The following is a 12,100-nucleotide window of genomic DNA, read 5'->3' on the forward strand; positions in this document are numbered from 1 at the left end:
CACCAGCCACCATCCCACCACCAAACATCACCTCCACCACCCCAGGACCCCCACCATCCAGCCCCGCAGACTTGTCCAAAGTCCTTGGGTCTGAGAAGTCTGGGAGGCCTCAGAGCAACCATGTGGCTGTCCCTGCACTGCCACACTCTGTCAATAGGACACACAGTCACACACAAGCCTGTAGAGCCTGCAAGGGGCTCAGTAAATGTTGGTGGCTGATGTCACACATGTGCACACAGGGAGCTGGCAGAGGGCCACCTGCACTCAAGCTGCCATTAACCACGAACCAGCCCCTCCCCCCAGCACATGTCTCCTCAACTGGGGAAGAGGATCTCCAGCTGGGAATAGCTGCTTGACAGATTAGGCTGTTCTGAGTGTGTGTCTGCATGTGTGTCCGTCTCTGGGGAGCTTTGATCCACACATAGGGGCATGTGTCCCTCCAGGTTCGGTGTGCCCCTTGGGTTCGTGTGCCCGTTTGTATGTGCAAAAGCGTGTGTCCAGCAGGACCACGAGCATGTGTGCGCGCCTGTGCTCATGCACACGACACCCCGCCCGCCCCCCGCCCCCCGCGTCCGCCCCGCCTGTCAACGGCGCTGATGACATTGGCGCAGAGGAAAGTGATGACAAATGCCCGTTATCAGCGAACGAGGCCGATGACAAATGGGCGGGCGCCCGAGCAGCCCCATTACGCTGTAATAACAGAAGATGGATGGCCTGGCGCCCCCCCACCCACCCCCACCCTTACCCCCTGCGCCGGTAACGGGAGCCGATCTGGCTCCGCCCGCCCGGGAGGGAGCCATGCTACCCGCCTGGCCGCCAATCACGAAGGGCCCGAGCCGCCCAGGCCTAGGAGCCAGGAGCCCACGCGGCCGCCCGCGGCGGAGGAACAAAGCGGCGAGCTCAGCGGGAGCGCTAGGCGCACTGGGCAGGCCTGCCGGCGGCCAGGACACGCAGCTGTGCACACACATGGTCCTCACACGCGCCAGCCGCCTGTGTCCTTGCACAGTGCACCTGCAGCTCCTGTCCAGGCACAACCCCCACCTCACAGGACCAGAGACGCATGTTTTTGTGCCATGCATGGGCATACATCTGCCATCCAAATCTGGGTGCATACCCACCAACATAAATCCATGCACCTGTGGTTAGTACACACGCCTACAAAAACAACACTTATCTCCGTGCACATGTATGCCCCCAACATGCCTGTACATCCATGGATATGGAGGTATGTGTACACATAAGCAGAAATGCTTGTTTGTGGACACAACCCCTACATACAAGCTCTGCACACACAATTCAGGGTTTCCAGACACACACACACACACACACACACACACACAGCTGTAACAACAAATATTAACTGAGCCCCTACATGTCAGCTAGGTACTGTGGAATTTACAATGATGAATATGACATCATCCCTGTCTTCCAGAATTCTAAGTCTATGAGAGGCAGCAGACAAATGGCTATGAATGAAGGCAGAAGATGATTTGTGCTTTGACCCAAGTACTTAGTTGTGACGTGAGATCTCCAACAGAAAAATCAGAAAAGTCTTCCTGGAGGAGGTGGCTAAAGGAAGAATGATTTCTCAAAAGGAATTGAATTCTGTTTAAAAAAAAAAAAAAAAAAGGTATGAAAATGGGAACCTGTAGGGAGTGTTTGGGGCCGAGGAGTCTAAGGGGCCAGGAGTGCAGGCAAATGGCACTGGGTGAGTGTCAGTGAGAAGTGAGGAGACTTGTCATCACATAGACAAGAGCCAGGAGGCTGCAGTTGGGAAGAGCCTGGAGGCTAGAGGGCCAGCAAGGAGGCCGAGGCAGGTCCACATGAGGGACCTGTGAGGCCTAAGTCAGCACCAGACATAGAAAAGGGGAGGGCAGGGGCACCGGGCTGGCCTGGTCAGAAGAGAATGTGACTCTCAATCTCTGGATTTTGAGTTTGAGCCCCACGTTGAGTATAGCGATTACCGAAGAAAAAAAAAAAGAGAAAACCAAGAGGTCAATGAATGGGAAAGGGCCAGCCAGGGACAATTTTACAGGCATATGAACAGTGCAGTCCCAGGGGGCCCTGCATTTAGAAGGGCCCCGTGCTTGGTTTAATGCTGTCTTGAAATTCTTTATAATTTTATAATAAGGAGTCTGAATTTTCATTTGGCCATGGGGCCCCAAAATTATGTAGCCAGTGCTGGAGCCAGGCTGATCAAGTAAGACAGTATAAGAAGCAAGTTTGATACGTGAGAGTCTGGATGTGGATTGAGGGGCTGAGGTGATGGGTAATGATTAGTGTCTCTATCCCCAGAAGTTGGTGCCTGGCATCTGCCTCTGCTCATGCTTGGTTCTGCTCCCCGGGGAATCCACTAACTGCCAGGCACCACAGACATACCTATTCTGTGTACTCCCTTCGCTAGACTATAAGCTCCCCAGTGCTGCCCCTATGTCCCCAGGTCACCGCACATGGTTGCCACTCAATACCTGTTTGTTGAAGGAATAAGTGATAGCGTGAATGAACGAGCACACACAAGTCCATATATGTACACCCACCGGGAGTCTGGTCCCCAACATGAGGGGTACGTGCAGGCCCATTCCCCATTGCCACCACCCAATACTTCCTCCAGGGTTGTTCTGTTACCCTGTGTCTACTCTGGGGAAAGAATGCCCTTGCCTCAGTGGCCTCCTCACTGGGTGTCTCCTTTGCAAACAAAGCAGGGCAGGAGTTCAGGATGAGCTGATGGGGCAGGAGCCCAGGATCCTGTAGTGACCGGGAGGGGAGACGCTATGATTTGGAGCCAGAGGATATGAATTCAAGTTTCAGTTCCTCTCTCTGCTGACTATGCATCTGAGCTCCAACTTCGTCATCCACAAAATGGGACTATAAGGTGGAAAAACATTTATATAGGCACCTTGATGTCAACAGAGATTATTAGGGGAGATTTTTCTATCAGGTCAGGCATTGAGAGAATTACTTCCTTCCTTTCAACTCTGGGGTTCCTGAGGTGTCAAAAATAGACTGGGGACCCAGAGGATGACCCAGGTGACCTCAAATAGGAGGAGGGGAGTGGCCAGATTGGGAGAAGAAGGCTTTGGTCCACTATCAATAGGAACCAGATGGGGTGCCTGGGTGGCTCAGTCAGTTAAGCGTCCGACTTCGGCTCAGGTATGATTTCGCGGTTTGTGATTTCGAGCCCCGAGTTGGGCTCTGTGCTGACAGCTCGGAGCCTGGAGCCTACTTCTGATTCTGTGTCTCCTCTCTGCCCCTCCCCCACTTGTGCTCTGTCTCTCTATCAGAAATAAATAAATGTATAAAAAACTAAAAAAAAAAAAAAAAAGGAACCAGATGACCTAGGAATTGAGACACAGACGGGCCCCTGCTTCCCCAGCCCACCTGCAAGCAGGGACACAGGCCGAATATGAGGTGTCCCCAGGACTGAAGTAAACACCCTCCCTTTGGGTAGCTTGGAGTGAGGGGAGGCAGAGGACATCTCCAGAGATATGGGCCAGGGGAGGGAGCTAGGTGGAGGTGGTGGAGTAGAGGGCACACCCTCCCTATTTTCTGCACTTTCTCCCTATTTCTCTCCCTGGGAGAGAAAGGCAGGTGCCCTGCCTTCTGCCTGACAGGAACTGACCTGCTAACTTTAGCTTCCCAACATGTGACCTACTCCTGTCTACAGAATAGGGGGAGTGGGAAGTATTTCCCGGACAGGGCACCTGTCTCCTTCACCCTCATATGACCCATTTTGGGTCTCTCTAGTACGTTGAGGTCCCTCCTCCCCTTTTCCTGTTACAGCTGTGTTAACTGTCACCTTTCAGACCCATCAAGAGGCCCTGGGGAAAACCCCAGCAAGGAGACTGCAGTGAGAGGCACCAGGATTAGAGAGAAAATGACGGCTAATGGGCCTCGTCCCTCCTCCCTTACCAGTTCACTTTTTCTGTAGCGTTATTGACCCGTCATTAGTTATCCGTCCAAGGTCGCTAGGCCTGGCCCAGCTATAAATCATGGCGGCTGGAGGGGGCCTACAGGCAGAGCGAAGGTTCCGGGATGCAGCGGAGAGCTCGGCCCCCAGCACAGCCCAGAGGAGTCACAGATTGCCCAAGAGCTGGGAGAGCTTCCGCTGAGAGGTTAGGCCCCTCTTCCTACCCACCCTAGCCACCCTCCTCTCCCCCCTCCACTCGCCCCTTCCATTTGCTTTCCCCAGCGTCACCTCTCCCTCCATCGCTCTTTTCTCCTCTCCTCTTTTTCTATTTCCTCTCAAAGCTCAGCTACAAGGTTGGGGAGGGAAGGGGAGGGTACTGGTTCCCTCTTACTGGTCGTCTCACCCCACCTGGTCTCCCAGTTTATAGCTTCCAGTAGCAAGGACAGAACTCACCCAGGGGGAAACTGAGGCACAGAATCCGGACCAGAGGTGAGTCTGGGAAAAGGGTCCCCAGCATACCACATTAAGGTAACCAGTCCAGGATCCTGCTCCCTCCCGGGTGATGGAGAGGGTCTACCCACCCATGGAGGGGCACTAAGCCACATCCCCCAAGGCATCCTCTGGAGGAGGAAGGAGGGGATGCGTAGCGGCAGCGCATTCCGGACCCTTCCAGCCCCAACCTCCTACTCCCCTTCCCCGACCTGGGAGAGAAGCTCCACTAGGCGGTTCCTCCCGGTACCTGGCGCACTCTCTGCCACACCCCCATCCCGGCCTTCGCACACCGCAGGGCCGCTTCGCCCGTCCTCTTCGTCGGTCCTCTCGCGCCCTCTGCTGGCCTGTTCCGGGAAGTGCGCCCGTCGACCTCAATACCTGTCCCATCCCTCCCCCTATACACCTGGCAGTAGCGGCCCAGCCCACCCCAAGGCTCCGCCCTCATGATACCCATTTTTGGCGACCCCCCTGTCCCTGAAGATGACCCCTGGAGCATTCCTGTGTCTCGCCATCCCTGTGCGTCGGAGCAGCCCTTCCCTTTCCAGATCCCAGAGAGGCTTGATTGTCTGTTCCTATCGGGTAGAGGGAGTGAGGTCCAGAAAGATAGAACTTGAAACATGGAGAAGAGAGCTTTCCTCTTGCCTATGGAGCCAGGCTCTGGAGGGATATCTGTGGTCTGAGTCTGTACTTCACAGTAAAAACTGAAGCTGCATAGTTGCATAGTATAGATTGGGCAGCAAGTAGGGCTTCTCTAGGGCATCTTCCTGGAGCCTTCCTCCTTTACTTGATTCTGCAGCTTCTGTAGGCACTTGGGTGGTGGAAGGCTAGGGAGGCCCTCAAGGTGGGGGTGGGGAACCTTGGCTCTCAGAAGCTCTGAGGTGGGGGCTGCAGTCCTTGGCCCCTTAGGTGAGAAACGAGCTGCCCAGGGCTCCAGGACTGTTCTCCGTCAGGGAGAAGAAGGGCATGGCCTCTGAGGCCTTCTCTCCTCAGGTCAGACACTAAGGGTCCCAGGCTTTCTCCCCATTAGGCAGCTTGAGGGGAAGAGGAACAGGCCAGGGGGGTGATTCCTTTCCAATGGGTGTGTGGTCTAGCAGGTAGGTAGGGTGGCCTGACCAGAAGCCCTTGTCAAACTGGCCCCAAAGTGCTCCCAAAGTCCAAAGTCCATTGAGTCCAAAGTCACAGTGATGAGAGAGGATTTCTCAGGGGAAATCTGGAGCTGGGGGAAGGTGGTGTCTCAGGCCAGTCTAGGCACCCATCAAGCCCTGTGTGGAGCCCATGTGGAATCAAATCAGGCATGTGTGGGGCTGACAGGCAGAGATCAGGTATGTGCATGGACATGTGTGGGGACCACGTGTCAGGAATGTATAGGGATATATGTGAGCTATAGAGCCAGAACCCCTGCTTCTAGCAGGGTTAGAGCTTAGAGTCTATGTCCCCCATACCACTGGTTCTGGAGGTTAGAGGTCAGGAGCTCCCATCTCAGGGCAAGTGGGCATTTGCTGATTCAGAACTCCAGGTTTCAGGGCCATGGGCTAACCCTCCACATACTGAAAACTTAGGTCTCTTTGCTTTAGATACGTGGGAGAAGGAGAGAGAGAGAGGGAGGGAGGGAGGGAGGGAGGGAGGGAGAGAGAGAGAGAGAGAGAGAGAGAGAGAGAGATTAGAAAGCCCAGTGAGATCTAGCTACAGCCACTCCCAGAAAGGAGCTCAGGAAACCGAGGAGCCTCTCTGCTCCTCCCCCACTCACACTCTGTCTCTCTCTCTCTCTTTATCAAAAATAAATAAACATTAAAAACAAAACCAAAAAACTCTGGGATGGGGAGGGAATCTCTGTCTGCAATTGCACTGAATTAGCCTGCCCCTACCCATATCTTGGAAGGCTTTGCCTGAGCAAATTCCATAGAAGTTCCTCCTGTCAAGGACCCTTTGCTATGAGAGGTGAATCCCTGCTCCTCATAACCCTGGGGTTCAGGCTCCACCTTGCAAGAGTCACAAATTTAAATGTTTGCAAGGGTTGGATCCCAGGTAAAGCAATAGGGAGACGTGATGACTTTGGCAGCTGGGGAGCAGCTCCAGTCAATTGTTGATATGTGGGAACATGGGGGGAGAGAAATGGCATTGGGATAGAAACCCAGACCTCTTCCAACTTTATCTCCCTCCTTCCCATCATAGGAGTCTCCTAAGACACCCTTCCCCTAATTCTGTGTATTAGCTTTCTATTGCTGCATAACAGATTTTCACAAATTTAGCCCCTAAAAACAAAATCCATTAATGGTCTCAGCTTTTTAGGCTGGAAGTCCAGAAAGACTCAGCTGAATTTCCTGCTTCCAGTCCCACACAGCCCAAATCAAGGTGTTGGCCCAGGCCGAGTCCTCACCTGGAAGCTCTGGGGAAGATCAGTTTCTTTTTTTTTTTTTATTTTATTTTTTTTAAATGTTTATTTATTCTTGAGACAGGGAGAGATAGAGCATGAGCAGGGGAGGAGCAGAGAGAGAGGGAGACACAGAATCCGAAACAGGCTCCAGGCTCTGAGCTGTCAGCACAGAGCTCCACGTGGGGCTCGAACCCATGAACCATGAGATTGTTACCTGAGCTGAAGTCGGATGCCAACCTACTGAGCCACCCAGGCGCCCCCGGGGGGGAGATCAGCTTCTATGCTCATTCTCACTGTTGGCAGAATTCAGTGCCTTGTGGTTATAGGACTAAGGTCCCCTTTCCTTGCTGGCTGTCAGCTATAGGCTACTCTAAGTTTCTCCACGACTCTCCCTGGTCCTTGCACGCAGCCCCCTCCATCTTCAGAGCCAGCAAAGGTGTGTTGACTCCTCATGCTTGGACTCTCTTTGACTGCCCCTTTCTACTAGCCAGAGAAAACTCTGCTTTTAAAGGTCTCATGGGCTTAGCCAAGGCTCACCCAGATCATCTCCCTTTTGCCATATAAGGTAATATTACCACGGGGAATAAAACCTCGTCATAATTAAAGGCTCCACCCACCCTCAAAAGGGAGAGGGTAAAGGTCACTGAGGTCTTCCTTAGAATCCTGCCCACCACACCCAGCCTCCAGAGGGGGTGAAAGCATCCCTCATTCCTGGTCCCAAGCCCGCTGACTTCCGTGACACCCTGGGCTAGTCACCACCCATCTCTGCTTCTCAGTTTCCTCATCTGTACAATAGGGCAAGGAGCTGAATACAATCTAAAGCCCTCCCAGGGCCCCACTGAGAAGAGCAGGCCTGCATTCCCTCCGGGCAACCCTGCTGCAGGGTTTGGGAAAGGGCCTCACCGAGGAAGAGCAGTAGCTGGGGCAATCACACGGCCCAGCCAAGGTGCCCAGTTTCAGAGGGCCAGCCGCCCAGCCGGCCTAAGCTGTAGGGAAGTGGAGGCGCCACTTCTGCTGGTCAGAGACCAGAGGCTGGGTCCCACTGGAGTCTGCCCAGGGCAAGGTGGCCTGTACCTAGTCAGCAGGGGTGTGGGGCCAAGGCCAGGTCAGACGGGCAGCGGAGCCTTCTCCTCCCCCCACCTCTCAACTGGAGCTAGCCTTCAAAACCCATCTCCCAAATCCATCCTGTCTTCCCTCTTCCAGACCTCTGGGTCTCCAAAGGGGCCTCTCAGAGTCTTCCGGCCCCTCCCACCTAACCCTATTTCGCAGGGGGGGGAGTCGATCTTCATTCACACCCTGGACACTCTGGGCTGTTCCTGCGCAGGAACCAGCAGGGGGCCTCAGGAGCCCCTCATCTGAGAGTCCCAGTCAATCACCCTGAATCTCCCCCTCCCACCTCCCCACGGTAACAGAGGCACCTCTTCTCCCAGGCTCTCCGCCCACCCTCCCCAGGCTGCGCTTTCTTTTCTGCTTTCTTTTCGGGGGTCCCCACCCCCTCAGGCTCCCACCAAGGCCTGGCCATGGGGCTGGAAGGAGCCCTGCTCAACTCCATCCAAGCGCGGGAGCTGGGTGAGAGGCGGGGAAATGAATATTAATTTATCATGATTAGGCAAATCCGGCAGGGAGAGCCGATTCCGGAGGAGGCTAAAAAGATGAATTTCAGCAATAAAATTAAATAAGGACGGACGGGCAGCCCCTCCTCCCTCCCGCTTTGCTGATCTCTCTCTTTCTTACAATTTATGAGGCCAATTATGAAGATGAGGTTGGAAGTTCCTGGAACTTCACTAAATGCAAACGGCGGTCCCTGCTGTTCCCATCAAATTAATTAACCGCGCGCTATTGATGGCCGCTCAAGGCTGACGCAGGCGGCCCGCCCTGCGGCCGCCTCCACGGACACGAGGACCCAGAGTCCAGAGCCAGCCAGGGCCCCATCACGTTCTGCAGTCCCTGCCGGGCACTACAGGGGACTCCGCTGACCGCCCTTCCAGCCCCCAGGCCCTGCCTGAGCCCTTGACAACACAGGGGCGTGCTAGGGAGGGAGGTCTACATCGCTACGCACACCCACGTGGGGCTGCCCACACACATACAGATACAAAATCCCGAACTCGTAGTACACAAACATGGGCCCAGAATGCACATTAGACACTCAGGCGAATGAACATGGAGTCGAACAGCCTGGGGCTCAGCTTCTGCACTGACCCCCAGTGTGTTCCCCCAGGGCTTGTTGAGGCCCAGTTCAGACAATGGGGATGAAGCTTGGCCCAGAGTCCAGGTCAGCTTTGGGTCTTCGGCCCTGAGGACCCCCCTGTTCCAGGGCTCAGAAGCAGGGCTGCCCAGTGGCTCATGGGTTCTGGAAAACTAGCTGGCTGGTGCCTGGAATGAAGGGCAGAATGGACATGGGACTAAAGGTCTTGGGGCTGAGCCCAAGGCTTAGGGTAGCTCCCGAGTGTCTGCAGAGTCTGGTTAGCAGCAGGTGCCCCAACAGCTATAGCTTCCATGTGAGGCTCATCTCTGAGATGGTGGGAGGGGCTGAAAGGGGCTCTCCTGTTGGAGTGAAGAAAGGGAGTGAGGCCAGTGTCTTCTCCATGTTCTGGTCCCTAGTCCTGGCAAAAGGCAGCCCATCCCATTTAAAGGGACAGGAATCCCTTAACTATCCTGGAGAAGCAAAACAAAGGGCCTGGGTTCTCCATTCCCAGCCCTTGATACCTGGAGGGTAGCACATGGCTGGACTTGCCCACCTTGTCATGTCCACTTCAGGCCAGGAGCCTCTTGGCCCTGTGCCCACACCTGCACACCGCCCCCCCTCCCTACCCCATGAGCATCCAGAACCCAGGAGGAGAATTTGGCCTTATCTTGTTCCACTTTCAGTGCAAGTCTGGGACCAAGGCCAATGTCATCCCACCCAGGCCCTGGGAAAAGATAGGGCTCCCAGCGTGGTGGGGTTGGGACAGAGCAGCCCAGAGAGATCTGTATCTTGGGCACAAAATGTCAGAGGGAAACGGAAATTAAGGAAGGCTCACACTGAGCAGGTGGCAGCCAATTGGAGAGGGCTGGGGCCCAAGGCTTTGCCTGCCATCTGACCCTCCCCACCTCCAGGCAAGTGAGGCTCCCACCCTTCCCCACACCCCAGCTGCGCTTGCAGGGGCCTCCTGTGCCTCACGGCAGGTCCTTCCACTCACTAGAAAGGGAGAGGCCAGGACACGCCCAGTCTACTGACTCTCTATGTTGTTGCGGTAACAAATCACCACACACTCAGTGACTTTGAACAACACAGTTATCACCACACAGCACTCCTGTTAAGGAGTCTGAGGCGGGTCTCACCAGAATAAAGTTGAGGTGTTTCCAGGTCTGTGTTCCATTATGGAGGCTCTAGAGTAGAGTAGACTCTGTCTTCTCACCTCTTCCAGTGTCTAGAGGCTGCCCACATCCCTTGACGAGTGCCCCTCTATCTTCAAAGTCGGAAACATCACATCTCTCTGACCTTCCTTCTGTTGTTACATCTCTCTGTGTAGGTTTTCTGCTAGGGACTCATAATTAGATTGGGCCCACAGGATCATCTCTTCTCAAAATCTTTAACTTTAATCATATCTGCATTGTCTTTTGCCAAGTAAGATAACATACTCACAGGTTCTAAGTTTTAGGATGTAGACATCTTTGAGGGACCGTTATTCTGCCTATTGTACATGTGATCTGGCCAGGGACAACTCTGGCTCTGAGACAGAGTGACGACAGCTGGGATAGGGGTGAGAAGCAGGCTTGTGGGCCCTTCTCCTCCTCCTTGGGACCAGATGGTGATTGGGTGGTAGTTTTGGGGTGCTCAGTTGCTAGACAGGATGCCAGTTCCCACTAAGGCTCCAAAATTCAGTCTCCCTTTCCGGCAGAATGGGGCACTGGGCTGCAAGCCTACCCAGAAACCAAGTTCAGGCTCTGAAGTACCTGAGGATCCTTCTAATACACTTTTTGCTTAGCTTGAACTCGGAAAACCAGCCCCTCCTCCAAACTGAGCAGCCTTTCTCCAGACAGAAACCCTTCCCTCAGCTTTTCTCCCAGGCTCCTGTGTCAGACTGAGTGGCCAAGAGGATACCACCTCCAGAATGGGTCTCTCTGGAGGGTGTGGGTGCTCTCCTTTCTTTCCCAATTTCCTGTTGTCCTTGCCAGGAGGTGGGACAAGGGGTTGACTTGGTTTGAAGGTAATCTCTGGAATTCTGAATCTCTTGGGAGGAGGTTGAGGGGCCAGGTCCCTGTTTTCAGACACAGAAGGCGGCACTATCCTCTGTAGTTCTGGGAACTTTCTGTGTATGGGAAGTGGTTAATTGGCCAAGTTACCCGGTGACCCACTGGTTCCCTCTTGCAGCCCTGGAGGCCCTATTACTGTGGGCCCGGACAGGATGCCAGGGCATTTAAGTGGGAAGCAAAAGGAGAGAAGCAACTTCCACATTTGGACCTGACACTCCAGGCTTTGGGTTTCTGCCAGCTCTGACCCTTGCTGGGAATGACGGCAGACATTGGGGGCCTAGTTCAGAGTAGACCTGGCAGAGCTTGCAAGCAGGGTCCAGAAGCAGCCTAAGGGGCCAGGAATTTGCCTGGCTTATTCATTCCGGGCCCCAGTCAGCCACACCTCCCTGGGAATAGAAGCTCCGAGGGACTCACCCCTCACAGAGGCTTCTAGGCCTTTGACGTGGCTGTCTCTGGTTGGTACTAAGCTGTGAAAAGGGTTCCCAGACTCCATGAGCTTTAGATTCCTTCCCCAGCATGCCCCGTGCAGGTGGGGCCCCAGGGCTTGGACTTGAGTTCTGAACTAGAGTCGGGATCCCTATGCCGGGATGCTGGCATCCCCTGACCGAAATCAGGCCGACAAAGGCCAGCTCTGAGACTCTGCAAGTTACTGACAGAGACACAGGACTCAGTACCTGCCCCCCAGCCCTGCCTCCCAGCCAGCACACTCCGGCTTGCGCTCATCTCTTCAGCTTCCAAACCCCCCATGCCAGGAGGCCTCTCCAGGCCCCTTGCTGCTCCTCCCAACACAGCCACCTCCTCCAGCCCTGTGCACATTATTCTTCATAGTTGGTATGTCCAAACCTTCTTCCCCACCCCACCACTCCCCTCACCAAACTCTCCATCCTGCGAGGTCCAACCTCCAAGTGCCATCCTGGTCCCACCAGCTGGACTTGCTCCTATCCCCTCTATCAAACTGAGCCCCTTAGCCTGACTCCCAGTCCTCCACCAGCCTTGGCATACAGCATCGTCTCTAAAGTAGGCTCTTTAGTTTTCCCCAAACAGGCAGGCTATTTCCCTGCCAGCCTTCCCCTCCCCTCCACGCAACCTCG

Source organism: Panthera tigris, chromosome D2 (assembly GCF_018350195.1).
Source record: "Panthera tigris isolate Pti1 chromosome D2, P.tigris_Pti1_mat1.1, whole genome shotgun sequence".
Taxonomy (NCBI): Eukaryota; Metazoa; Chordata; class Mammalia; order Carnivora; family Felidae; genus Panthera; species Panthera tigris.